A 12277-nucleotide genomic window follows, 5' to 3' on the forward strand; every position below is an offset into this window, starting at 1 on the left:
GTTGTTCAATCAAGTTAACAGCTCAATCATAACACGAATGATCAATCATGCCCGCTGCTCCGCCGACCAGGCACTGGCACCACACCTGTCCCCCGAAACGAGGCTCTACATTGACTTGGAATTAGCAATTTACGAGCAGCCTCGCCCGAACCAATGGACCCCCTTCAATGAGATTCGATCCCGGCACACGGTCTACTGATCAATGCCGTCGCAGTATATTTTTTTTTTTTATTGCAGTTTTCAATTTTCATTTGCAAGGTGTTGTTGGGTTATAGTTTTGTGTTCTTTTTAGCAATTTACGATCGAGACGGCTAGACGTTAGGATAGATAGATCCAGTACGTAACGTAGCCAGACGAGACGTGTGAATTTCAAATAGTTCTAGTACTTGCAGTCGGGGGGCGATAAGTATAGTTATACTATATACTATACACGACTTTGCTATATAGAACTATTTTGATAGGGCGACCAGATGCGACTGGAACGGGTTACGCAGAGAGATCGATGGGTCTGGGTCTGGGTGCTGCTGAATGGGGCGCCAAGTAGATAGATCTCACTGTTCGTGTCGTATAAATATTTGCAATTGAGTCTATGATTTTTTTACTATTTGTTTACACTCGTAATCAATAAAAAAAGGAAATAAAAAAAAGAAAATACCACGGGAACACGAGCGAGAATACTTGAAATGAAAACACAATTATAGAATGCAACTACTGCCCAGACGCAGCCACAAATTTAAATATTTATGAGTTGTCGTCGACGTCGTCGTCGTGCCATGCTTAAAGTCATTCTTTGTTATGACTTCTGTTTTTTATTATTTGTTAGTTTTTTGTTTTTTGTTTTTATTTTTAATTTTTGTGTGTGTGTTTATTTCATGTTTTGTTATTATTTCAATTTTCAAGCCAGACGCAATTTATAGTTTTTTTATGCGAAACATTTTTGGACTTGTTTCAGTTTTGGTTTGAGTCTTTGGTTTAGGGTGAAGCCTACTAAGGGGATACCCTACAGTGTTAGGGGGAGGGCTGTTTGGACTTTAAAAGTGATTTGAGGGAATGTGAAAATATCTTTAAAGTGAAAGATTTGGATTGGAAAAAGGATATCAAAGGATAATTTAAGGTATAAATTTGAAAAGTCTTTCTAGGGAAAACTTAAAGTTGAGTTTCTTTATGAACATTTTCTAAAACACTCTGTTTTTTAATATAACTTATTTTGTTACTAAATAACTGCTAAAAAGAGTTTCTAAAATAACAATTATGATTTTTAATTGACTAAAGCAAACTTATTAGAAAATCGTTATGGCTTATTGACTTTTAAATTTCCCTCATTCCTAGATTAGTTTTCAATCTAAAAAACCTTTTGTAATTTTTCTCAAAAAAGAGATACAAACATAACCCTAAATCATATGTAAAATATATGAAATTGCCTTTCCAAACATCTAATAAGCATTCGTAACCTAAAAGGCTAATATCCCAAATGGCTTAGAGGACCTTTCCCGGGCTTAACTCTTAAAAGTTTTAAAAGCAATATCTTTAAGTATTCCTCCAAGCGAGAGAGAAAAGTTTTCAATTCACATTCGAGAATCCCAAAGCAACCTTTCACCTCCCACCCCGCCCCAGCAAACGTAATTGAATTTTTGAATATTCTTAAATCCAATTGGGAAACGGGGCAGGAAAAGTGTTTTTCTGCTTTTCACTTTCTTTTTTTTTTACATCTTTTTTTGGGGCAAAGGGTAGAAAATTTATCAGCTCAACTGGAGACCCCAAAGCGAAACTCAACTTTGATGACTTTTTGTTGTTTATAGTTTTTTGTTTGTAACTTTTTTCACATTTTTTTAGTATTTTTTTTGTATTTTTTTTTTGTTTTTTTTTTTTGTATTTTTTTTTTTGTATTTTTGTTTTGGGTCTTGCCTTAGAATATTTTTTTTTATTGCGCGTTGGCGGGACTGATAGCGAAAGATGGGAGAAGGCGAAGGAGAGGGCGACCAAGACAAAGACGACAATATGCCCGGCACACCTTTTGCCATTACTTATGGATAAGTATGTGTGTGTGTGTGTGTGTGTGTGTATGTGTTTATGTGTGCACAACTCATAAGCATCGATGTGGCCCAGGTGTGTGTTTGTTGTGTGTGCGAGGAGTGTTTGCTTATCTCGGCTGTTTGTCCCCATAGGTGTACATACAAACATACATACCTACATACACCTATAACATAGATATACCCATATAGATGGGGTTATTTTTGGGGTAAGGGGCGGGTGCAGGAGTGCGTGACAGTGGGCGGCGGCGGGCGGAGGCCGTATTCTTTATTTGCATAGCAATTTTCGCCGCTTCACTACGACGACTTCTTTTTTTCTTCTTATTCTTTTTTATGTCTGTTTATTTTTCAGTTTTATGCCGATACGCGAAAACGAGAGCGTCGCTAAATAAAAAAAAAATAAGTAAAAATATAATCAAAAAAAAAAATAGGCAAACGGGTGCGTGGATGTGGGTGCACAGAAAGAAAAAATCATAAAAAAATTAAGAACAATGTAGTAAGTTATGGTCTTGAATGAATTATTTAAGGTTTTTATGGCCAACTACCATATAGAAGTAAAGCTGAAAAGGCTAATATATTTTCTATTGAGATGTGTTGTTTTGAGAAGTTTTGGTACTTTTATGGCTTTTAAGCATTTTTAAAGTATTGCTTTTAGCGCATTTTAGCTCTTTATAGGGTTGTAGTTCTTAAAAGGAAATATTTAAGTCATTAAATTGCAGTTTTTAAGAAGATTTAGTCTTGAAAACAAAGTTAGAAATCCAAAAATTAAAAATCTATTTAAATAGTAAAGAATATTATATAAAATATTTAGCATATCGTTAGTTTTAAATATTATTTTAACAATTTTTCAACCTAATTTGTTTTTAAATAAGAAATTATAAGCTTATAAAAATATTTTTAAAATTTTCAACTTTTCTCCTTTAAAATTTTGCAGCCTTTTCATTCCCTAAAAAACCAATTTATTCCTAATTTATCCTAAAAACAACACTCAAAATGCAAATTCCCCTTAACATTAGTTTTGAATATTTTCTTGTTGTGTAAATTTCATTCTGGGTGTGTTCACTGTCTCTGTTTCTGTTCATATAATAAGTGCTGTACTATATATGCTCAAACTTGACCTAGGCGGGCCTTATCAACAACGCACGTGTACCGGCTCACACCTTTCCCCATATATATATATTATACTGTACTTATAGAAACCCCTAACCAAAAACCAGAATGTGCCACCTTTGTACACCATTCGTAATATTTATAGAAATAATCAAAAATTCAACACGAAATCAATAATAAACGTAGAATTTCATGCCTTTCCTTTATTGCTTTCCCGGCATCTCCATAAAAAAAAAAGAAAAACAGCCTTCCCTTCCTCGATTTTCGCACTCTCGCCGTCCCTTGTCAGCTATTATTTATTGCGTTGAAAAGTTTCATTATCAATTTTTTTTTTTTAACTTTTTTTCTTCTTCTACAATTTACATAAGGCATAAGGTCTGGGACGGCGACTGCGCTGCCTTGCAACTTTGTTGCGGCTTCCAGTTTGTCTATATATATGTATATATATATTGTATATATCAGAGTGAGCTGCAAAGTTGTGCCCCACCAAATGGCACAGAGCGGCAGCAGCAACAACAACAACAACAACTCAACCAGCAACAATGACAGCAAATGGCAGTGTAAAACTTTTTTAGTGATAGCCATAGATATTAACCAATGGCCACTGTGGCCGACAAGGGTAAGGAAAAATAATATTAATTATTAGGAGAAAAGTTACATTGCTTGGGGCCGAAAAGGTGATACTAAATGGAGTTTCATTAAAAAGATTTATTAAAGAGGTAAGTAATTTATTTTATAATATTATATTTTTATGTTGAAAATGCAAAATTAAATATTTTAAAAATATTAAAAAGAGAAAATCATTTATTGCTTTGGGCCAAGAAGATGCGCTGAAGAGGTAACTAATTTATTTTATAATAAAGTATTGCTTTTTTATGTTGAAAAATGCAGAAATAAATATTTTAAAAATATTAAAAAGAAAAAAAGGAGTTATTAAATGGAGTTAAAGATGCGCTGAAGAGGTCACTAATTTATTTTATAATAAAGTATTTTTTATGTTGAAAATGCAGAATTAAATATTTTAAAAATATTAAAAAGAAAAAAAGGAGATATTAAATAGAGTTAAAGATGCGCTGAAGAGGTAACTAATTTATTTAATAATGACTTTTTTGACTCAAGTTGAAAATTGAGAAATATAAATTTGATTTTCCCCACAGCAGTCTTAAATATTGCTATTTCCTAGTTAGTTTTTGCTTAATGACTTTCTCCTGTTTAAATTCCCTGAAAAGATCTTTGTAATCATAGAAAGTAGCCAGTCATAGGCTGGAAAGTCTTGATAGGTTTCTTTATTTAAAACTCATTAAGTCCTTTCAAGAAAGTAAAGGAAGGAAATTCAAAAACCAATTAAGTTATAGTAAATAAATGAGTAAATATTATTCTTTAAGCTGTATATATAAATAAGAAGATAATTTATTAAATATGTAAACTATGCAGTTAAAAAGAATCCTTAAATAGAGTGGAATAAAATATTACAAATAATAATAATAATAAAATAATTACAAAATAAAACTAACTTAATTTTGCAACTAATCTATCCTTATATAAAATCATATAAAAAGAATCCTTAAATAGAAGGGGATAAAATATTTAAGAAAATAAACTAACTTAATTTTGCAGCTAATGTGTCCTCAAAGAAAATCTTATAAAAAGTGTATAGTAGACCAAAATTCGTAAACACTCCTAAGTTAAATTAATATTGAATTATAACAAAAAAATAAAACTAACTTAATTTTGCAGCTAATCTAACCTTATATAAAATCTTTTAAAAAAGAATCCTTAAATAGAATGGAATAAAATATTTAAGAAATATAAAACTTACTTAACTTTGCAGTTAATGTATCCTTAAATAAAATCTTATAAAAAGTGTATAGTAGACCAACGTTCGTAAACCCTCCTAAATATTAATATTCTTATTATAACACCTTAAGTTCTTTAAAATACAAGCTTAAAAATGAATGCCATAAAAATAAAACTCAAAACAAGTGCGCTACAAAATCATATATAACAACGGTTTTTATTACATTTTTTAGATTAAATGCACTTAATTTGTATTTAAACATTATAAACTAAGGAAAATCCTTCTAATATCATATTTATAGACTCAACATCCTTAAAAAAAAACCTATCAAGACACTGCTTAACTAATTTAATCACTTCTAATTACCAATGTTAAGGAAAAGACATTCCAATCAAAAATTTATTCACACCTTTGTTGCACTTTAGTGACTTTTGGGCCCACTGTGTCTAAAAACAAAGTTAGCAGAGCACAGCGAGACCGCAAAACTGAAACTGTGGAACTAGATGGGGTAGAGGGGGTGTAGAGGAGTGGTTAGTGGGGGTGGGGTATGAGGGGCGGCTATATGCCATAGCAAACAAAACAAATGCCATGAAACATTTTAAAATTCAAATCAACGCGATTTCTGCTGTTTCTGTTTCCTTATTTTATTTTGCACAGTTTTTCGGGGTCTGGCGTAGTTTTTGTTTTTATTTTTCAGCCTGCCACTGCCACCGCCTCTGCCTCTGCCACTGCCTCAGTCTTCTTTATTGTTATTATTATTATTTTTTGTTTTTTTTTTGTTTTTTTTTCTTTTTTGTTTCTTTAATTTCTGGTCACGTATTTGTTTCGTTTCGTTTCATTTTTGGAAACAATATTGTGTGCCATGACAATAATAAGAGTCGTGGCCGGGAACGGGACGGACTCTGGCGTTGGTTTTGGTCTGGTTTTTTGGGTTTGGGCTTTGGGCTTTGAGTTTTTCGGTTTTGAGCCAAGCTCGGGACCTGAATTTGCGGTCGGAGCTGAGTTTTGTGTAATTTGAGCCAATTACTGGGTGTGGGGATGCCCGGCGGAAGGGGTCTTTGGTTTTTTTTTTTTCGGGAAACGTTATAGCTATACCTTCTATATATATGTATATATTATATGATATATATATTGCATATATATATGGAGGTAGGATAATGGGTAGAGCAAGGTGTCGGAGTGCTTAGGGATGGTTGAGGAATGAGGGAATGGGGTGGCTAGTGGCTGGTGGCTGTGGGATGTGGACAAAAACCAAAATTGAAATTTATTTTTGGCCAACGAAAACAGGCACACTCACACTCATACACACACACACACACTCATACAACGGCACACTTGTTTTGTTTGCCACACATTCGGCATTAGAGGGGTTCTTATACCCTTTGATTCGAGGGTTGTTATTATTAAGAAATCTCAAATCAAAATGATCATTAAGTTGGAAATTGATAAGCGCTTTGATTGAGATGTTTGGCTGGTGGGAGGATGGAATTTTAAATGGCTTTTTAATTCTTTAAAAACGAAAAGAGGTAAAATTAGTGGATTTTTCTGTGACCTTTTTAACACTTTTTCTTAGAATAAGTTATCATTTTTGCTCAAATTTATTAAAGTTATCATATTAGATTTAATATAAAAATATACCTTAGTCTGTTGCTAGAAAAAATAATATATTTGTACTCTTCAATATCAAAAATCTAATATAAATCCCGTTCCTTACCAATTAACAAAATTTTAAGAAAAAACTTCATAAAAAGGTCAATTAGTTGATTAACATCCTGAAACATCTTAAAGACCTTCTCTGTTATATTCTTCTTTATCATTTAAAAGTATGTTAAAGTTAGTTATTCTTAACACGAAGCCTTTATTCAATCATCCAACTTCACCCTCCCAGGGTATTTGCAATTTCATGGCATCATTGAGTGGCAAATCCTCATCTGGGTTTATGTTTTTATTTGCCAGCCTGTGTCTGGTGGCATAAATCGTTGTCGTCGTCGTCGTCCTTCTATTGTGGCCTGCATTCACGTACACCCCCTCCCCCCTGATAAGCCACGCCCTCTCCAGCCTCTCCTCTCCTATATATACGATATATATTCCCAATCACCACTCCACTCCACATCCTAGCCACATTGGTTTGGTGTTTGCAAAATGGGAATACGTGATCTTCGCATAATAATTACTCCCTGACTTGGCTCTTAAGTTTTATTTTTTTTATTATTTTTTATTATTTTTGGGCATATAATTCTTAATGGCCCTGGCACATTTCTCTCCCATTTCGTGCATTTAATGATTTTTTATTATTTTTGCCTCTTCTTTATATTTTTTTTGGGTAATTTGATTTGACTGTGTTCTTCATTCGTTATTGTTCAGTTTTTGTTGACTTTTTTGTTTCTTTTTTTTTTTTGTTATTTGCCTGACTTTAATAGGTTTTTAATTATTTTTCATATTTTTTTTGAGAGAGATTTTTGTGATTATTGTTGTTGATATTAATAACACAGCCAGACAGCTGCGGGAAATGAAAAAGTAGAAGAGTTGCGAGGAACCTTTGTTCGGCTAGCAACACGAAAATCCATGCAAAAATTCATTTTTTTGGCTCAGGAAAATAAGTCAAGGGTAGGAAAATGAACAAAAAAAAATATATATATATATTTTTTAAACAATTTTTGTATATAAAGTGACATAAATAACCCTAAAAACTGGTTGGTTTTAGCTCAAATTACTTGCCCATTACCAGATTTGCCTTATTAAATTTCTATTTAATTTCACAAAATCCATAATAAATTGTGTATCATTTTTTTTTAGTTTTAATTATTTTTAGATCAATATTTTTAGATACAAAATAAATTCAAGCGAATTAAATTGATACAGATTGCCACACTCGCTTACTAAGATTGGTCGATTTTTATTGACATTTTCAGCAAATGGCTTTTTGATTGCCTTTCATTACAAACTACATTCGTTTTGATTCCGGAATGTAAGAAATAGATTAAATGTATTACTAAAAATAAGTGTTTTTTACTTCATGTTTGTAGTATTTTATTGATTTGTGAAGCAGTCAGAGATTGGCATTAACTTTATTAAATATTTATTGAGTTGACCAAACTTTCTATTACAAAGATTTACAAACTTTCAATACACTTTAATTGATAGTTAAAAGATTACCCAACTTCATTTCCAACTTAGCAAGAATAATAGCAAATAAATTACCTTCAGAAAAGAAAATTAAAAGGAAATGCTGAAGAAGTCTTAAATACGTCAACATTTTGGTAATAAATTGCATTTGGCCAGGACTTCCTTTCGATCGAAAATAGATTTATTTATGAATGTATCTAGGATAGATGGACAGTAGCAGCCATTCCCATCTGCGTCTCACCTGATTGGTGCCCCATTAGGGCAACAAATTAGCTAGCTTGGCCAGTTACTGTTGGCCATTTCTAGGGTTCCGGCTTGGGTTATTTACGACCAGGAGATGGATGCAATCCCCAAAGCAGATCGAACAGCATTTGTGCATTTTGCTTAGCCATAAATCATAATGGCATGCTGCATGTCCCCCTGACTTGGCTACTTTTATGGTATTTTTACACTGAAAGAAATGGATTTCTTATATCTATATTTTATTTGAAAACCTCAAATCTAATGCAGTTTCCTTTCCCCCATTAACATAGATTTGATTTGCTATCTTCGAATTATGATAAATAAATATGATTTATGGTCAAATTGATAAGTGAAAATGAATCAGTTAATGGAATACATATATAAACGAGTATATAATTCCATATTTCCCCTTGTGTATTACGCAGTAAGTTGGCTTACTTTTGAACTGGCGGCGAAGGCTTTTGCCTAATTGATTTACAACACTTTTCCAACCTTTCCCAATGCCCATCCATGCCAGTGACAAATGCGGGGCTCTTCCATTGGCTTTTCTCTGTTCTTATTATTATTATTACTGTTACTGTTACTATTATCTTTATCTGTCTTGCTGACTGGCTGGAGATATTCTTAGAGGCTAAACAACACAATGGAGGCACTGGGAATGGGTTGGAAAATGGGGTTGCCAAGGGGTTGGGGATGAGAGATGGGGCTTAGCTGGGGGACTTGCTCAATGCTCGATTGCGCGACAATCGCAATGGGACCATATATATGTGTTTCCCAGCTTATCATTCCCTCTCCATATATACTATACTATGTACTGTATATATATATATATTATTGAGTGTGTGTGTGTGTGTACTGACTCCCTGGGGTCGCATTGGAGCGTGAGCATTTTGCAAAAATAATTTATGGCAAACTGTTGATTGCTGACATGGGGCCCCCAGAGCAGCAGCAACAACAGCAACAGCAACGACAACAACTAAAACAAAACAATAACAGAATTATTAACAGATGTAGTAAAGCTATAAGATAAGAATATGTACAAAAAATAAAAAACAACTCTGCCAGCAGAGCGAAATATCAGCAATGGTAAGGGAAATATGAACAACAGCAGCTACTTTACGAAGCTAAATGGTAGAGTCAAAAGCAACATTAGTAAGGCAAAGCAACATCAATAGCAACAGCAACATACATATATAACAAGAACAAAAGCAACACCAACAGCAAAATAAACGCTTAAAGCAGAAGCAATAGCCATAGCTACATAAGTAACAATCAGCAACATCACAATAGCAACATCAACATAAGTAACTAGAGCAACATCACTAGCAACATCTATAGTAAGAGCACGAGCAATAGCAACATTAGGAACAACAGTAATATTCAAAAAGCAGCAGCAACATCTATAGTAAGACCACCAGCAATAGCATCATCATGAACAACAGTAATATCCAAGAAGCATCAGCAACATTGTTAGCTAGAGCAACATCAGCATAAAGAGAAAAAATCTATAACAAGACCACCAGCAATAGCAACATTAGGAACAACAGTAAAATCACAAAACCATCAGCAACATCAACAGAAACATCCACAACCACAGCAACACTACAGGCACAAGACAACATCAATAGCTTTGTAGACCCAAAAGCAAAAGCAACAAAGAAAAACAGTACGAACAAAAGTAACAACAGCAACAAAGAGAAACAAAAAGCAGCAATACTTGTAAATAACAGTGCCGACAATACAACAGCAACAATAGTTGCCACAATAACAGCAGCAACATTAAAGCTAAAGTCGTAGTCCTCTTTTGGCACTAGCTAAGGCACTGAGAAAAATGTTTCCTGAAACTAGATTTAAGAATTTTGGATAATAATAAACTGAAAACAAGAAATTTGTATGGATAATTGATAACTTAATCAAATTAAAATATTTAAAACAAATTTTATTAGTGAAATTTTTAATAATTTTTTAAAGAAAATACATTTTTTGGATAAAACAGATAAAACTTCAACAGAACCTTGCATATGATGTTTCTTGATCATTGAGTAGCATAAATTTTCTCCAGTGTAAAAATCATTCCCATTTATTGTTTAGTACGCGACTAAAATTTATCATTAGTTTACTAGATGTACCATATATGTATACAAATTATGTTTGTATATGCGACTATATATACTATATAGATTAACAATTGTAATCGCTTTTGTTGTTGTTATTGCTATTATTGTTGATTTTGCCAAGCGAAACGAAACGCAGCGAGCAAAACAAAAACAAAAGCAAAAAAAATAGCTAACAGCAATGGCAACAGCAGCAGAAAACGGCAACGACAGCCGACAAGTCGGGTGTTGATGTTGATGTGTTTTCGAAAACATTGCGTCATTTCCAGATGGCAAGCTTTAAGCCAATTGACTCAAACGTCCCCCTACAATCCCCTTGCAAAACGACGCCACTGTGCTGTAAAAACAACAGACCAGAGACCAAGTGGCAGCACGACGATCGAGAGTTGGATTCGTAGAAAAACTGAGCAAATTCTACGAACTGAACTTGGGGATGTCGTCTGTATCGGAAGGCAGTGTGGTTACTGACACGTATGTATATATTATATGTCTATATATATACATATATAAAGTCATATATAGGGGGTTTGTGTGCCTGAACATGATTGATATTTGCTTGCCATGATTACTTGTAGACGCAGCTCGTCAAAAGTTGTGATAAAACGACAAACACAACGCGAGATACTTATCATGTCGTAAAGGAAATTACACAAAACTAGTGGGTAGGCAATTAATAAAGTATTTTTGGAAGGCTGTAAATGTTGTTAGTAATGTAAGTGATATAAAAAGTTAATTTCTAAACCTTTTTTAACCTTTTTTTATTTTTTATGATTTTTTTTTGGATTTATAATGTTGATTTTAGCCTTTTTTCTAATTAATTGACGTCTTAAACAATTTTCAAAAAATATAGAAAAATAAAATAAATATTAAAAAGTTTTTATAAAAAAGTGTCTAATTTTTGAAAAAATTTTAAAAATAAAAAGTTACTTCTTTTGCCTAGTTTATAAAATACTTTTATCTTCAAAAATGTTGAAAAATTTAAAAAGCTGAAAATTTCCTTACTAGAAAGTGCTTTTCCCCCTCCCCATGTAATATTAAAACTACTTGCCTCAACTTTCCGAGTTCATTTAGTGCAAGTTGCATGCTTTGGAATATCTATGCCACATCCGCAAGAGGAACCTTTGGAATGAGCTATAATTGGATGAGCTCTTTGGCTGAACGTAATCTGCATTTTCAGACAGTTGGGCGACTTCTTAAAGCAGCAGCAACAGAATGTTTTCCCTTACTTAAAGAGATTATTTAACCATCGAGAGGGCTGGCTAAGAAAAGATGATTAGCAACGACCTTAAATAACCTACTGATACTATAGAAGCGTTGAGACCATTGTGTATCGTCTTAAAATCGTATTTACTTTCGAAACTGATTCCAGGGTAAATATTTACTATAGCTTTTCTTTGATCAGCTAAAAGCAGTAGGTGCCGGTTGCTGGTTTTCCTTTAAAACAGCTAGAACCTACGTCAATGGGGGGGATCAATGGGTTTAAGCACTGGCATTATATTGCTCCATTTATCACTTTTAACACCACACACTATATGTACATATACAGTGCAAACAGACTATATAAAGGCAACTAATTTATCATTTATCGCAGATGTATGGGAAAATGTAAACGAAAACCTGAAGCTTTTCACAAATATTACAAAGAATATTTGTTAAACGCAAATAAATATTAATAAAATATTCTTTATTTGTCATTTTATTCAGTCATTTACTATTTATATATAGCATTTTAGCAGGGCTTAAATGTTGTTAATTATGAATTAATAACCATTTGGTTAATAGATGTGAAAAGTTGATTATTCAATTTGCGTCATCGATACTCTCAACCAATTGCGATGATGATGAAAATCCAACCC

This window comes from Drosophila eugracilis, unplaced genomic scaffold (assembly GCF_018153835.1).
Source record: "Drosophila eugracilis isolate 14026-0451.02 unplaced genomic scaffold, ASM1815383v1 contig_2154, whole genome shotgun sequence".
Lineage (NCBI taxonomy): Eukaryota > Metazoa > Arthropoda > Insecta > Diptera > Drosophilidae > Drosophila > Drosophila eugracilis.